Source organism: Leuciscus leuciscus (assembly GCF_965113295.1).
Source record: "Leuciscus leuciscus genome assembly, chromosome: 25".
NCBI lineage: Eukaryota > Metazoa > Chordata > Actinopteri > Cypriniformes > Leuciscidae > Leuciscus > Leuciscus leuciscus.
The window spans coordinates 15,581,249-15,597,364 of NC_138724.1; the positions used below are offsets into that span (position 1 = coordinate 15,581,249).

The following is a 16,116-nucleotide window of genomic DNA, read 5'->3' on the forward strand; positions in this document are numbered from 1 at the left end:
GAATTATCTTAAACAAGATCTCTGAGAGTTAGGGAATAAGCAGAGATGATTGTAACACTTTTTTGTTTTGATTATTTACTCAGAAAATGTATAGCCTAAAGCTTTGAAATTCTGCGTAAAATATCCTGGCAATTCAAATTAGGTTCCACTTTATTTCGATAGTCCACTTTAGACATTCTACTAACTATAAGTAACTTTGCAACTAAATGTCAACTAACTCTCATTAGAGTATTATACTGTAGTAGACTGTCAGTAGACTGTTAGTTTATGGTTAGGGGTTTGGGTTAGTAGAATAAGTTGACTTGTAGTTGCCAAGTTACTAGTCAGTAGAATATATGTTGGGGAACCATCAAAATAAAGAGTTAGCAGATATTAAGCATACAGTCTACTAATACTCTAATGACCGTAGGCTGACATGTAGTTCCAAAGTTACTTATAGTTAGTAGAATGTCTAAAGTGGACTATCGAAATGGTGTTACCTAAAATTATAACTAAAATGGGTCAGATACAATAAGACACGATTGCATTGGAAGTAGCGAACACCTTTGAAATGGATTATAGAAATAAAAAAATGTTGGGTGGGGACTTTGTTCAATCCACTGGTTGTTGATTGGATGGAGTCAGATGAACGCAAGCTTATAGTCAATTGTAAGAAAGGGGCGGGGTTTATGCGGATGGAATGATTGGGTCCAGCATACGCCACCAGAGAGTAGTCTACAATTTCAAGAAGTCTACAAATATTTTGATAAAGAATTACAATGTAAACATAAAACATACATGGATGAGTCATTCACAATGAGATCAATAAAATGCATTTCTGTCGTTACAACACTCTAAGTGTTTGGCATGGTAATGGTTATGACAATGTTGATATGTTTGGTCTTGACTAATGCGGAATTGATCTGCTAAACTGCTGCTACTGCTGTTGGTTTTTGCTGCTGCAGAGCAAACACGAGACTTGCTACTGCCGACACGCTGCTGTGAGCAAGTAAGATGATGCTGCTGCTGCACAAAATAGCGTACATTAATTACCTGTAGCATATCTATACAGGTGGAGCTGGGGAAGGTGGAGGGTTAATGAAAGCAAACTGCAACAGCAAATGCTGGCCAAGTATTTGAAGGTTGAGCAACAAGCTCATTGGCTAAGGATACAGTAGGAACTAATAAGCTGTGCCCTATTCGCCTTATTTTCGAACGTGGAAGTAAATATGGGTCCAAATTCCGTTTTTTGTGCGGCACTTCCGTTTCCTCGCTTCCCTGGGCTAACTAACGATATTGATCGCGAAGGATTATGCAGAGTTCACAGAAAAATGTTACACATGCCGTAGCAGATGAATACAACAAAGAACTAAAGCCCCGCCTCACCCAGTTCGGGTACCTGACCTGGTTGAAACACTCATGCATCTAGCTGGCAGAGTGCCAAAACTTCGCCGGCGCCTTCAGCACCGCCCTAAACACCGTCGAGCCAACGCTACACTAATATATCTATGGAGGTATTTTGTCATGTCAAATGGATTAATAATGCCATCAGAATGCAACCAAAGCACAGAATAGCAATAAGTAGATGGCTATAAATAATTGTAAATCATACAAAATAAATGTGATGATCATTAGATTTTATAGGTGTTACTATAATGATTTTGTTAATGGTGATCAGCAACCAAATATTGATAATGTGGAAGTTACTGCCTTTTGCCTTGGCATGACTTCTCACTTTTTGCTGACAATACAAAAGCAGAGTACAGTAACTTTAAAATAGTGGTCAAAAGTCAAGATTTTTTTATGTATATAATTTTCATTACAAAACATCTATTTGCCAGATCAGGTCTTGTCTTCACGAAATGAAAAGAACAAACATACGGTCACTTCGGTGGTTTCTTCAAATTTAAAGCTTTTAACCACAGGCGAAGGGATTCCTCATTCTTCGGCGGGGGGTAAGGTCGTAGGGCGCCTCGCAATTACATTCAGCTCTCGTACGCGTTCGATGATTAAAACATTCCTGCTCCAAGTAAATCTTTCTTTTGTACCAGTTATTATGACAACCTCTAACTGCAAAAACAATCCCGGTCTTCATCGAAGCCATAACGATGAGTTGTTACGAGGACTTATTTGATTAACCGCTACGGTGAAAAGTGAGCAAGCCAGTGACCGGAAGTGCCTGACCGGAAGTCTCGCACAAAAAAACGTCAACTGGCTGTGTCCGTATTTCCGATAAAAATAAGGCGAATAGAGAATGATGTGATTGCAAGCAGATTGAGATAAGGGCCGCTCTCAAAAATATATACTTTGTTTTGTTTGTTTTTTCACAAAAAGAGACATGCTTTATGCTGTAGTGTATAGGTGAATGATTTTCATTTGTGTTGAATTATCACTTTAATTTCAGAGGCATTTTAAAAATGATTTATAGCTACTATTGAAATAGATTTTTAATGCACCATCTATGAATACTTCAGTTCATGTATCATAATGGTAGCTTCAATAAGATGTATCCTACCCCTCAGACCGAAAACAAAACCCTCCCCCGTTGAGTGCACATTCTTTGTATGGTTGTTTTCATCGGAGTGCAGCGAGTCAACGGGTTCAAAAGTGGGCGAGGCTCAGAGGCTGCGTAGCCTTCAACTCTTTTCCCCAAACCCAGTGTGCTCTCTCACACGACAAAACGTGTGTTATTCCAGCGATACAACTTAAATATCTCTTTTCTCGCAGCCTTACCAAAAGTGCAGCGCTCAAGAAATACTGTTCACTGTTTGTCCTCAAGTGACCCGCTGCAGAAGTGAGTACATCCCGTTCCTGTGATATTAATAGCTCCCTTGCGTCACCAAATTGTGCTAGACTGCTCTGCTAGACACGCGATGCTAGGCAGCTTCGCATTCACACTCCAAACAAACATCGTTATAAAACAGATATCTATCATGCACCAGATGACTGTCTAGGTCGGATGTGGGAACGTGTGCACAAACATCATACGTGGTGTATTGATTACGCCGGAGGGTTTAACAGGAAATGGTTATGCTAATTTTCTAATTTCAAGAGTATTAGCCTACTTAACAGTAATCTCTCAAGATCACATGCATTTGGAAATGCAATTTTAAATTAAAGTTGCTTAAATTTAAGTTAGTTTAGTCATGAAACCTGTCAGGCAGAGAACTGTAACATAGTTCATGAAATCAGAATGATTGCAGGCTATATACAGTAGGCTACAATAGTAAACCGTCAATTATATTGACTAAATATGTTGTACTCTTAGAATTGGCACAAAACGTAATAGCAGTGTGTTGTCATATTCATTGATCATCTTTGACTTTTTGATACGTAACACACTGGATACATGTTACAGGCATAATGTTATGTTAGTTTGGTTAGGTAATGTAAGTGTACTTTCTAATGGCGACTGTAGCCTAGCGCCATCACAGTACTGTAACATTTTTCATTCAGCACTTCTAAAGGCATTGCTATTAGAGTTTAAAAAATATATATATATCAGTATTTTTCATGCTCATTTCATATATTTTTATATTTAGATTACCTTTGCTGTTATATAACACTCACTTAAAGTTGAGAACACTGTTAAATGTAATCTTTATCAAATCACACATTTTTCATACTGTACATTATAATGTTGCAAGCATACATTGACTTGTAGCATGTAAAATTATTTTATTTTAGTGTTTTAGTTTAAATGTATGTAGACAAAATAGTGTGACATTTTAATAACGGCCATTTGTTTATCATATCGGCCAGAGTTATAATATTTCTTTCCAAATTCACACAGGTAAGTATTCCATTTTTCTCCATGCGTCTCCTCGGGTGAAAGCCAACATTTAAATCCACACCTGATGCTTTGAAATCCCCATGTCAAAACGTATGATTTTGTAAGCCTATTTTGTCATTGCTCTTGATCTTTGTAAACATACTGTATTTGCATGATTCACATCCACACCTGTTGTTTTCAGGAAACTCTTTAACCATCATGCCACGCAGTTTGCAATGACTTGGTAACATGCCCTGCAGTTGCAGCGATGCATAATGTGTACAGTATCTGGTTACATTTTTAGAGCAACCGCTGATAATTATCATTCATTAGCTTAATATAACAATGTGATTAAAAGCAAAGTAAAGCGGACGCGATCGGCTTTGGCCAGCTTCTGCTGGAGTTTAACGCTCGGGTGCAGTGGGATCTTGGCCCGGCCCCAGAGAAAGGGGATAGTAGACAGAGAGGAGGAGGGAGAAAGAGACAGACAGAGGAGGGAGGTGGATCTTTCAATTGCTGGGTTCAGTGCTGTAGTCTGTGGGGAGATGGGGGTGTTGATGCATAGAGACAAACCTGACCGAGCTCCCCTGTGTGTACTGCATACAGACAAACCTATTCAGTCACAAACAACTCACCTAGATATTTTTTTATTTGACTTTATTTGATCTGTGTTACCCGATGGTGTTTTCTTTGTGTGTATGATCCTGTGCTCCATCTAGCTGTTGTCACCAGCTTTTTACCGTACATTTAACTGGATATTATTTTACAGTTTAATTCTGTTTAAAGAAGATCTATTATGCCTTTTAACTTTCTATAGTGTGTAAGGTTGTTAAATATGTGAAAACAAGTACTAGTTGACCACAAAATCAAGAATTTGTAAAAGGGAATAATAGGTCGCAATCTGTTTCAGGCAGTACAATGATAAAGCATGACAACAGTCATTATGTTTTTACTTTTATTTAGAGTTATATATCACAAACTTTTAGTATTCATTTTAGTGCTACTGTTTTATCTTTGAGATAATTGAAAATTTGCTAACTATGGAAGCTTGTTTCCAGGAAAGAAAAAAACATTTTAAAAGATAATTGTGACTTTTTTCTCACTATTGCGAGTTTACATTTTGCAATTCTGACTATTTCTCAGAATTGCGAGATATGAAGTCAGAATTGTGTGAAATAAAGTCGCAATTGCGTGTTATAAAGTCCAATTCTAAGGAAAAAAAAGACTGACTTTAGTTTACATCTCACAATTCTGACTTTATAACACGCAATTGCGACTTTATATCATGCAATTCTGATTTTATATCTCCCAATTGCATGTTATAAAGTCAGTATTGCGAGATATAAACATGCAATTCTGAGAAAAAGTCAGAATTGCACATTTATTTCTCTCATTTGCGAGTTTATATCTCACAAATCTGACTTTATAACACCCAATTGTGACTTTGTCACACAATTCTTACTTTATAACACACAATTGCGACTTTATGTGATACAATTCTGACTTTTAAACCCACAATTGCGACTTTATATTACGCAATTGTGATGAAAAAGTCAGAATTGTGAGAGAAATGACCTTTTTTATTTTTTATTCTGTGGCGGAAACAAGCTTCCATAGCTAACTGTGCTACTGGCATGTGTAAAATAAGTGGAGCAGATCCTCCAGTTCATCACAACCTCCTGTCTACCTAAAGACACATCCCATCTTGGTCCACTTCTGGCAAACCAGCAATTACAGGACCCGTGCATGAGACCAACATCCCCGGGTCTCGGTTCAGTCAGTTCAGTCAGAGCCTCACCCAGACAGCAGGCACCATGCAAATTACAGCACAACCCCAAACACACCCACTTACAATTACCAGTGAGACAGCAGCCCCTACGGAAGGAGCACGTCCCTCTGAAGCAGACCCAGACAGATAGTAGAACAGGACTAACAACTCAGTGATCAACCATTTGAGTCATGAAACGCAGAGGCCCTGCCTATAGGCCTCACATTTTATTACCCATGAGGGTGATTTGTACTGCCATTAGATACTCAGGATCGTAGCTGTGCAATGTTTTGTCATGTCTAAACACAAACCTACTCAGGCTGAATGTGTTGGATGAACAAGCAAACCGTTGTATGGTTATAATGATGTTTGAAACTATTGAGCTCTGAAACTGCTGCTATCTCATATAGATGTGCAGTGCTAGTTGTGTCACTTGTTTACTATAATACTGCTTAGATTGCTTTTTGTTTTCACATGGAAACTGAACACTTTCAGTTCCTGTCCTTACACATGAGTGTTAGGAGATTGTGCTGCATAAGAAGTCTGTGGAAATATGATAAAATTACATTGGTACTTAATGTTCAGAACCTGCAGTCGTGATTCTGGAGAGTTGCGGGTGGCTGCCAGGGTGTTGTTAAGGTGTTCTGTGTGTTTTTTAGCATGTTGCTAGGGTTCTGGGGTTTCGTACTGGCCCTAATTAAAAGAGCCCACTCAGAGTTTCTAGATTTGGCACTGTGTGAAGAAACATTACCTGCCTATAGACTGAACACGAATTCCGCATACGCATGACGTCACCATTTTCACAAATTCAAGTTTTGAGGCGATAACGGTCTCGTTTTCAAAAACTTGGGATTTGAAACCCGATTACAAAAGCATGCATTTGTAGGCCGCCAAAACACTATTGTCATGTAGGCTAACTGAATGGCCAAAATGCATAAAAAGTGTAAACGTTGAACTAAAATAACTAAAACTGAATAACTTAAAACTTAATAAAAACTATATAGGCATCAAAAATAATAATGATAATGACAAAAGCTCGTAACAGACAACAAAATTACTAACACGGACTAAAATAAAAATGAAAAAAGAAATCTAATTAAAAATGTAACAATTTATACTAAAATATTTAAATTATACTAAAATAACACTGGTATTCGCCAGAATTTTTTATTTGGTGCATCCCTATAGTTAGGTGTTCATTCAGATCACTAACCCCAAGTATTATGCATAACATATTTTAACTATATACAATTTAGAGTAAAAGAGTAATACATAGTAATGAGAACATACAAAATGTTATTTGGAAATTCTTGTTCCCTTTATGCTGCTTAGCAACTAAATACTGGGTAAATATTGGGGAAATGTTGTCACTGGGAATTCCTCTTTCTAAAATATGCTGCTGCTAGTTCTAGGTTCTTCTAAAGAGCACAATGTTCAGGACATTATGAATGTGGGTCACATATTTGTGAACAGGGAGAGCCTTTGGTCGTCCATATGGACACAACAAAATCTCATGGTGTTATTTTGTGTGATAATACAGTGTGTGTATGTATGTAATGTGTGTGTGTATGTGTATATATATATATATTAGATAATATGAATGCAAGCTTTAGGGTTCATTTAAAGGCTAAAGCGTTCAAGTATATTGGATCCCCTTTCTTTACAGATACCACATGGCACACACTAATCTCATTTAGCCTTTGCCCACAGTCAACTTGAGCAGGTATATTCTGTCCACTCTGCTGAAGCATAGCCAATTACGACATTTCCTTCCCATTTGCTGTGACCCCCCCTCCCCACACACACCATCTGTTCTTCAGATAATACATCTACAGATAAGGTCCCATAAATACAACGCAAGACAGCTATCATCAGCAAGATTAAACCGATGCTAATAGGCTGACTCCAATCCATGGCTTCGATGAAATGTTATTTTTGAAATGCAGAAGTCTAAGCATTAAGGATGGACATGTTTTATGAATGTCCCTAGTTGCCTTTGATCCACCTCTGTATTTGATGAGTACGTTTTATCTGACTGGATATCGATACAAATTTCCTGTTTCGGTTGGATTCTGAGTCACGAGGTTTCGATTCTAATAGGCCATGTTTTGATTTGATTCAAGTTAATTTGAGTATATTTCATTCGTAATGTCGAGTTTGCTTACATATGAATGAAATCCTCTCTCTGCTAACTCTGTAAAATATAGACAGCAGTGTTTTTTAGACTAAATCAAACCAGTAACTCTTCTTTTTGAACTATTCATTTAAAGAATAGCCTCAAAAAAGTAATTTGGTTTGGAATTAGCCTAAATTATAATCATGAATCACTAAAAAGAATGAGTTCATAAGAGTTTTTTTTATTTTTTATTTTTTATGAATTGGACCACACACGCTGTTTGGTTTCGATACGCTTAAAATAATTGATTCATAAGAGTCAGTTGTTCATGAATTGGACAGTCCACATATGTTTTTGATTCTCTATAAAGAGGTGCACATGCTGTATGTTTATGATTCACCAAAGTGAACCTGTTCATATAGGCCTATATTTCATGCAGCCCATGAGGTCCTCCCAATTGAAAGTTTCTTGTCATTATTTTGCTGTACACTGTCTTTTTATTTACCGGGTAATCCAGAGTTCTCGCGAGAGCACAAATTGAATTTGCTCAGCGAGTTACTCTGGTGTCGAGTAATGATGCTCATTAAATATGCCTCTCTATCTGAGCTGCACCAATCACATCGGGTTATCTGATATAGGCGAGCCAGAGGCGAGATGACGACAGCGCTGCGACGTCGAAGTCATTAGTAAACATTGCAAGATGGCTATGGATGAACACCATTTGTTTGAAACGGCTTTGGCCGCTACAATGAAAGATTTGGACTTTTTCTCTAAAAGAGGAACAGAAGACGGCGCTCGAATCGTTCCTTTGCAAGAAGGGCGTTTTTGCTGTATTGCCGACCGGATACGGTAAGAGTCTAATCTACCAGTTAGCTCCGCTGGTAGCTAAGCAATAACTTGTTGTGATTGGTCGTAGTGTTATCCAATTGCGTGCTGTGAGATTTTCAAATGCATGCTTGGTGCCACCCTTCGAGCTGGCCTATTTTCATTAGTCGACGCCAGACCATTAATCTTTTAGATTTAGGTCTGGATTTCCAGGCTATCTTTTTATTCCATACCATTCAAAATCAGTTGTAAATATGAAATATGAATTTTTACCTAGCCCTTTCATCTGTAAATACTAATGTCAAACCCAAGCAAGAACAATATTGCCAACAATGAAACGGGATGACGGTTCAGTCCTCATCAGACCAAAGATCTTCTATGCACGTTTATTTGAATATTTTTTTCATGTCCCTCGTTTCTTATCGTTTCATCTCAACTGTTGCTTGACGAGTCGGTGCTGGTGCTCCAACGATAAACAACAATTGTCTTCATTGTCTTCTCCACCCAAAATGTTCTGTTGAGAACTAGATAATAACCCTTCTGCATCACTCTTGACAGCAGGCATATTTGTTTTGTGTCTCAGGCTTTCCAGCAGACCCACAATTACGTGCGCTTTTATGCATTCACAATCTGTTCACATCAACCTTTAAAGTTCAATTGCAGGTCACATCTTTGTTGAAAACTGTGGGACATCATAAGTGCCGAAATATAAAATGGCGAGTAAACAAGAGCCTGTGGATGAAATAAAGCACAAGACTACATTTCAGATTTGTTCTGTTAACATGCAGTGTAATCTGCCGAGTGGCGCTGTGGCTCGCCACAAATCACCCTGAATTCCAGCTGAGCTATGTGGTTTACATACTCAACACACTGACCCACATTCGTCTCCTCCATTTAGCAAATAGGATCCTTGGCACAACTAGAAACATCTTAATTGATGATTTGTGTATGCCATATACAATGTTTCAAGGTATCATACTTCAATTGGATTACAGTTCTGTAATATTTATGGGACTTTGAGATGCCATGTTGAGAATGATTAAGCTTCTGTAACCCAACGACAAAGCCTAATTTGGCTAGTGTTGAGTAGCTGACAACATCCTTTGGCTTAGGTGGAACAAATATTGACCATCCATGCTTGTTACACATGCAGCTATCACCCTGTTGCCCAAGACTGGCTTACCACTGAAGCTACGCAGGGTTGAGCCTGGTCACTATCTGGATGGGAGACCTCCTGGGAAAAGTAGGTTGCTGCTGGAAGAGGTGTTAGTGAGGTGCTCAGTGCTCACCCTCTGGTCTGAGTGGGTCTGGGTCCTAACGCCCCAGTAAAGTGACTGGGATACTAGGCTATACTGTCAAAAAGCGCCATCCTTCTTATAAGACGTTAAACCGAGGCCCTGACTCTCTGTGGTCATTAAAATCCTTAGAAAAAGTGTAATTGTAATTGGCCTCTGTCCATCATCATGGCCTCCTAATCATCCCCATATATACCGATTGGCTTTATCACTCCATCTCTTCTCCAACAATAAGCTGGTGCACATCATCCAGGTGGATGCTGCACATTGGTGGTGGTTGCGGAGATTCCCCCCTTCCATATGTAAAGCGCTTTAGGTCACACTTTATATTAGGTGTCCTTAACTACTATGTACGGGCATCAAATATTAAGTACAATGTTCTTATTGTGGTCATATTGTATTGCAAAACACTTTTATTGAGGTGGGATACGGGTATGGTTAGAGACTGGTTTGGTGGTATGAGTCGGTTTAATGGTTATGGTGTAAGAGAAGGGTCAACAGTGTAATTATAGATATAGTTTTAAAAAATACCTGCATGTAATTACAAGTACAATGTATGTAAATAAATATAAATGTAACTTATTATTATTATAAATGTAAACCTCCTTTTGGAACCTTTATTTTTAAGAGTGATAGTCAGTCAAGCATTATCGAGACTGAGACAGATCTTTGGTGATTATATTCTCTTGTTCATTTACATTATGGCCGTATAATGGAGAGTTTGTTACTGTAAAATGCATGTGTGATGGGCCGTGGTTTGAGATGGGGTTTGCCTCACTGTAATTTAGGTTAGTTATAGGATACTATATGCTGGTTAATGTAAACATGTGCAATGTAGACATGTGTAGTAATGCCATATGCCTGTCTCGTGAGTAGCAGACAGCAGACATGTCTATTTTTGTCTCTTGTTGTCTTGCAGTCTTGGAAATTACCCAAACAGCAGATTTGTTGTTCCTCACAACAGTCTGCTGGTGACAAACATCACACTAGTAGTTCGCTCTGGTGCAAATGCAACAAGGTATAGTTCAACCAGAAATGGAAATTCTGTCATTTACTCACTTCCAAATCTGGAAGTGAGTAAAGACTTTCTAGAATCTTGCCTAGAACACAAGAAGTGGATTTTGGAAGAATATTGTGGTCAGTCATTTTTTTATAATGGAAGTGACTGGGGCTTTCAAGCATTAGTTTTCTTAGGTCATACAAGATTTTGCTGTGTGTGGAACAGACTGACATTTCATGAGCCTCCATGAGAGAAGTAGCGATGTCTGATTCATAAACAAACTGTTGTTAGTCAGAATATTTCAGTAAATCAGTTGATTTATTTAACTAGCAGTCTGAATGAGTCAATCACAAATCGGACTGACCTGGTTCTCGAGTTCAACTCACTGACTCAGTTCAATTGCTGCAGTCACCAGCTCACTGGAAAGGTTGTTTATTAGTGAATAACTTTGTAAATTCTGGTCTGTTCATCATGCAAATATAGCATATGACTTCAAAAGACTTTGAATATAATGCACATGTTTTATAAACTTCTTTTGCACCACTTTTCAGTTGAGTTGAGTGTTAAATCTTCAGTCCTTATTTATTATAATCAGTGGAAAAGAGCAACCAGTGCAGTCTTGTTTGACAGAAGAAAGTAAGTCATACAGATTTAGAACAAAATAATACATATTTGATGACACAAGTTTCCCCCCTTTTTTTGCATAATGTCCCTTTAGCAGAACATTTGAGAGATCTTGAAATGGTAGTTTTCTCCTATTTTGTAAAGGCACATCAACTCCAATTGAACCTTGGAAGTTGACTTAGTTTTCATAAGAGGCCACTGCTGAAAGAAAACAGAGGGGCTTAACCTAAGCCTTCCCTCTGAGGAGAGAAGCCACTCTTTTTTTCCGCTAGACAGATTTTTAAGTTAAATCGGACACAGTGCTGACAGGTGACAGGTCAAAGTGACTTGATAGCCAATCTGACATTAGTTTTGTTTACTTAAATAACTACCAGGGTCGCACAAGTTGCTTTCAGTTACAAATTTAAGGGCACCCACAACTCACTGGCCTTCAAAATCCATCACAACTCATCAATTCCAAGCTAGTGAGCAAGAGGAAGCCCCTTCAGAGGGATTTCCCCTCACTCACCCGAGTGTCCTGTTTGGGGGCATGACCTTTTGTCCAACTTTGTTCTCCGAGAGAAAGGGATTGGAACATACAATTACACGGCTCACTGTTCCCCATCACCCTTTCTAGTACTCGAAGAGGGGGATTCATGGAATGCGGTATCCCTCAGGGAGAGTTTCTAAGTAGTGTTTACCCTGAACGTGAGCCCTGTGTTGAAGACCGAGAGAGAGAGAGAGCAAAAGAAAGGGAGGTAGGTTGGTCCTGAAGAGATACACTGAGGTTGTTCCACCCATGAGGCCTCATGATTTCAGGGGCAAATTCGCTCTTTCCCAAGACCCAGAGACAGACTGGATTGCTCCTTCTCCACCAGCTCCCATCCAATCTGGGGCATGACACATAGACGGCCACACCTATTCCTATGTTTCCCGTCAATGCAGAACACCTGCTCTATTTGGATGGTTCAGCCCCCTCGGCAAGGTTTGGGAATAGAGAACTGTTGTTAAAATACTTACATAACATCTAAAGAAAATGATTTTCTCCTCCTCCTTCTCATGACTCAGGAGTAAGATTAACTCATTAATGGGCATTGCTTAGGCCTGAGTTAGCCTACTATTTTGATTGCTCATACTTAAGGTTACGGATTTTAACAAATTGTGGCACATACTGCTATGAACATGAATTATACTTCAAATCATGCAAATTGTTGTGATTAGACGGGTTTATTTTTACCTGGTAAGCAATAAAACTGACAATAAAATCCCATAGACTTAAAATGAAGGAGGGATTAGGCCTAAGGAATAGAATATGATGGAGACTTGGAGGTGGTTGTTTTCTTCAGAAAACATAAATATCTAGCATCTGAGAAGTTGAACCGAAAGTAAATGATTTACTTCGCAAGATTTCATAAGTTTTATAAAGCTCTTTATTGCCAAATGTATATTTATGAATAATTTAAATGATAGTAATGTGCTGTCTTTGCCATGAGTGTATAAGCAATGGCGTCAACATAAATCATATTGAACATCTTGAGTTTCATTGGAAGGGACATTGTGCTTTGAATATTCATCGACACAGAGTGTATCAGAAGAAAGTCTTTTAATAAAAGCAGGAAAACCTCAGAATCAGCATGGAAACTGCACCACTCGAATGTTTACCTAAAACATCCAGTGTAATTACAGTAGGTCTCTCATGAGAGTGATATGACACCTCTCCCTGTCTGTCTCTCGTGTTCCTTCCCTCCCACCCGTCCCAACCCCCACAATTCCACACAGGAAACAAGCTGTAAACCTCATTACTGTTGTTGTTTTTTACTGCTTTGTTAGGGCTTGCTGAGTAGCAGTCAGTCAAGACGAACACGTTTTTGAACTTAAAAATGAACCTCACACTAATATTACAAACATAATTATGTGGAAAGACTGGTTTAATTTGGGTAAAATGGGTAATTATGACTCCTAGCAATAACAAAGGTTGCATATGTACTACAGAAAGAGAAATCTAAAAGTGTGAAACGCCTTTTCTTCTAAGGAAAGTTTAAAAAACAGGCATCTTGGTGTCTGTGGCCAACTTATAAACCAGTACCTGATTCATGTTAAAGGTTTCTTAAAAGCATGGGACTTATATCTTTCCTCACAGCTGAGGATAGTCACTAGTGAATGGTTTAAGCTGTGAACCAGACAAGCACCTTCCATTGAGATGAATGGAAATGCTAACAGGTAACTCCAGGTGTTATAAACCTCCCTGATTTCACATGTTCTGCTGGGCATGAATTGGTACAATATTAAATGAGCCAATTATTAATTAAATAGCATGACTCCTTTTGTATTTTCTTTTTAGCTCACAGTAAGGCTGTCTTTAAGGTTTTATCATTAAAGTTAATAAGTTATCACTAAAAATAAACTTCCCTATGGAGAAAATGAATGGAGGTTTTACTTCTGGAACTCGACTGTTTCACTCTATTCGTATAAAGTTTACACCGCTTTTTTTATTTTTATTTTTTATGTTTTGGAATGCTGAAACTTAAAGGTAAAATTATTTACATGCACAGTTTTAGAAATGCAAATAATCTTTAAAAATTCTTTATAACTACATTTATTTGTAGCAAAATGTTTATATCATATATATGTTTAAGCCCATAACTTCATCCCTACCCTAAACCTGAGCACTTCTTGATAATATAAAAAGCTCAATAGGTAGATAAATGTACAGCAATAATAATTTAAGTGATGTTTAAATGTTCACAAGATTTTCTTACATTTTAAAGCCTTGGGTACATTTCTGAGTATTATAATATCAAATTATGTAAATATGTTCAGGCATAAAACTCTAATCGAGCACTGATTGGTTCTTCCAACTGTTCTTCAGTACTTTCTAATTGGTTCTTCAGTAATTCTTAACCATATATCTTGTACCCTAGCCTGCAATCTCCCTGCTGTGCGATTATGAAAACTTCTGTCCATCCCTCCTCCTCCCCAGCACCACCTGTAGAGATCTACTATGAACGTTTTACCATTTTCTTGCTGCAGCTTCTTGCTTGTCCGCCAAAAATCAAGCCTATGTATATTCCATGCCCCATGCCAATAAATGCTATAATAATCCACTCCGAGAGTTGTCATGACTAAAATGCATTTAATAAATGTGAAAAATGGCATGGAGTATATTTAATGTAATTAAATCTATGCAGCCTTTTAATTCCAGGTCTCAAGAAAGCCAACTAGAGGCCACTGGCCTCAATTTCAACAAATGTGAGTGATGTTTACCTGAAGGTGAGGATGATTAGGAGAGGCGCGTGCTTGTGATGGTCTCACACTCAAAGTATGCAGTGATGTGGTAATAAACGGGTGCGTCCCTCACTGCATGCGATACTGGGACTTTGTTATGACTGTCAGTAAAGACCAATTGCGCACTTAAGTTCACAGTTTTTTTGAGTATGAGGAAATGAAAAGAAAAACAAACAAAGTGAAATGAACAGGATTAATGATTCTAAAGTTCATAACAGTCTCTCCAGTGTCTGTTTTGACATATCCAGTACGTTCTGCTGTACTTCATAGAAGATTGACTAGTTGAGCTTGAGCCACAGGTTCAAATCCTCCTGTCTCAAAGCTCTGCTGGGAGAAATTGGCATGCCGTGGCATGCCCTGATATGAGTTCTGTGTAAAGTTTTCCCTCTGATGCTTGTCCAGCCTGTGTTTCCTTTTTATCGGGATGACATGAATTTTGAAAGACCCAAACGTCCACCTTTTGTACCTTCTCTGAGATGATTCTCTCAGAACATGAGAGTCTGGTGTACGTGATCCACCATTCGTGTCCATCAAGTTACCACTTTCCCGACCCCCACCCCTCATCAAAACACACGTTCAGAGGGTAAGGAGTGGAAACGCATACTTTATGCCTGCTGGGGCTGTTGTCTGTGGCCATAGTAACCAGGTGAGGTTGTCAGCTTCCAGGTAGGACAGACACCTGCTGCATTATTCATCTCTGTAATGCGTAGCTGCCTGTAATCTGACTACGCAGGAACAAATATCTCTTTACTATTTGGTAATATATTGTCTGTAAGGTTACTTTTCCACATTTACTTTGAACCCACTTCTTTTATTCTGTGACTTTGCTTTGTTTTTGACATAAAGGAGGTTGAAAAATGGCCTTGTTATACATTTCTAAGAAGTGTTTTCCATAGATTGCCACATATGGAACTAATTTTGGGGGGTTTAACCTGCCAGCCAGCTGTTTACTATGTTTTCATTCTTTTTGGAAACATGTCAGGGTGAAAACATTTGGAAATTAACAAGTAGAAAACAAAACAATGATTTCATGACAGCTGTTGATCTACAACACAATCAGACTTTGTGTCTGTATATGTTTGTTTAGTCGGCTTGATGGTTCGGGTGACTGGTTGGATTCATTTTTCCGATGTGGACCAAGCGGTGATTCAGATTTTCTGAAAGGTTATTGGACCAAAATGTGAGCTTTTGGGTGAATCTGATGGGTAGACTTTGTACATGACCCACTGCTGTTTGCCTTGACATTGACTCATGGACATGACCACCGGCAAGGTGCTTGTGACAACTGGTTCTGCAAAGATACCTGACATAATTGCCTGAAAACATATGAGTCATTTTCAAACTGTTGACAAGGAGTACAACAGGAGGAGACGTTCAAACATAAAGCAAATTAGTATCTTCAGTAGCCTGGACTGTTGACCTAAAACTTATGCAAATCAGCCAGACAAAGAGATCAGGAAGTGCAAGTTCATG

The 16,116-nt window shown here is 38.5% G+C and overlaps 1 protein-coding gene across 1 annotated transcript in view; it reads left to right on the forward strand.

The window, feature by feature from the left end:
* Nucleotides 1–2,346: 2,346 nt before the first annotated feature.
* trpm1b (transient receptor potential cation channel, subfamily M, member 1b) overlaps nucleotides 2,347–16,116 on the forward strand; it is a 39,056-nt gene continuing 25,286 nt past the window's right edge. Inside the window, exon 1 of the mRNA XM_082159851.1 lies at nucleotides 2,347–2,773. The gene's annotated coding sequence lies outside the window, so the exon portion shown is untranslated. The remainder of the gene's footprint in view (nucleotides 2,774–16,116) is intronic.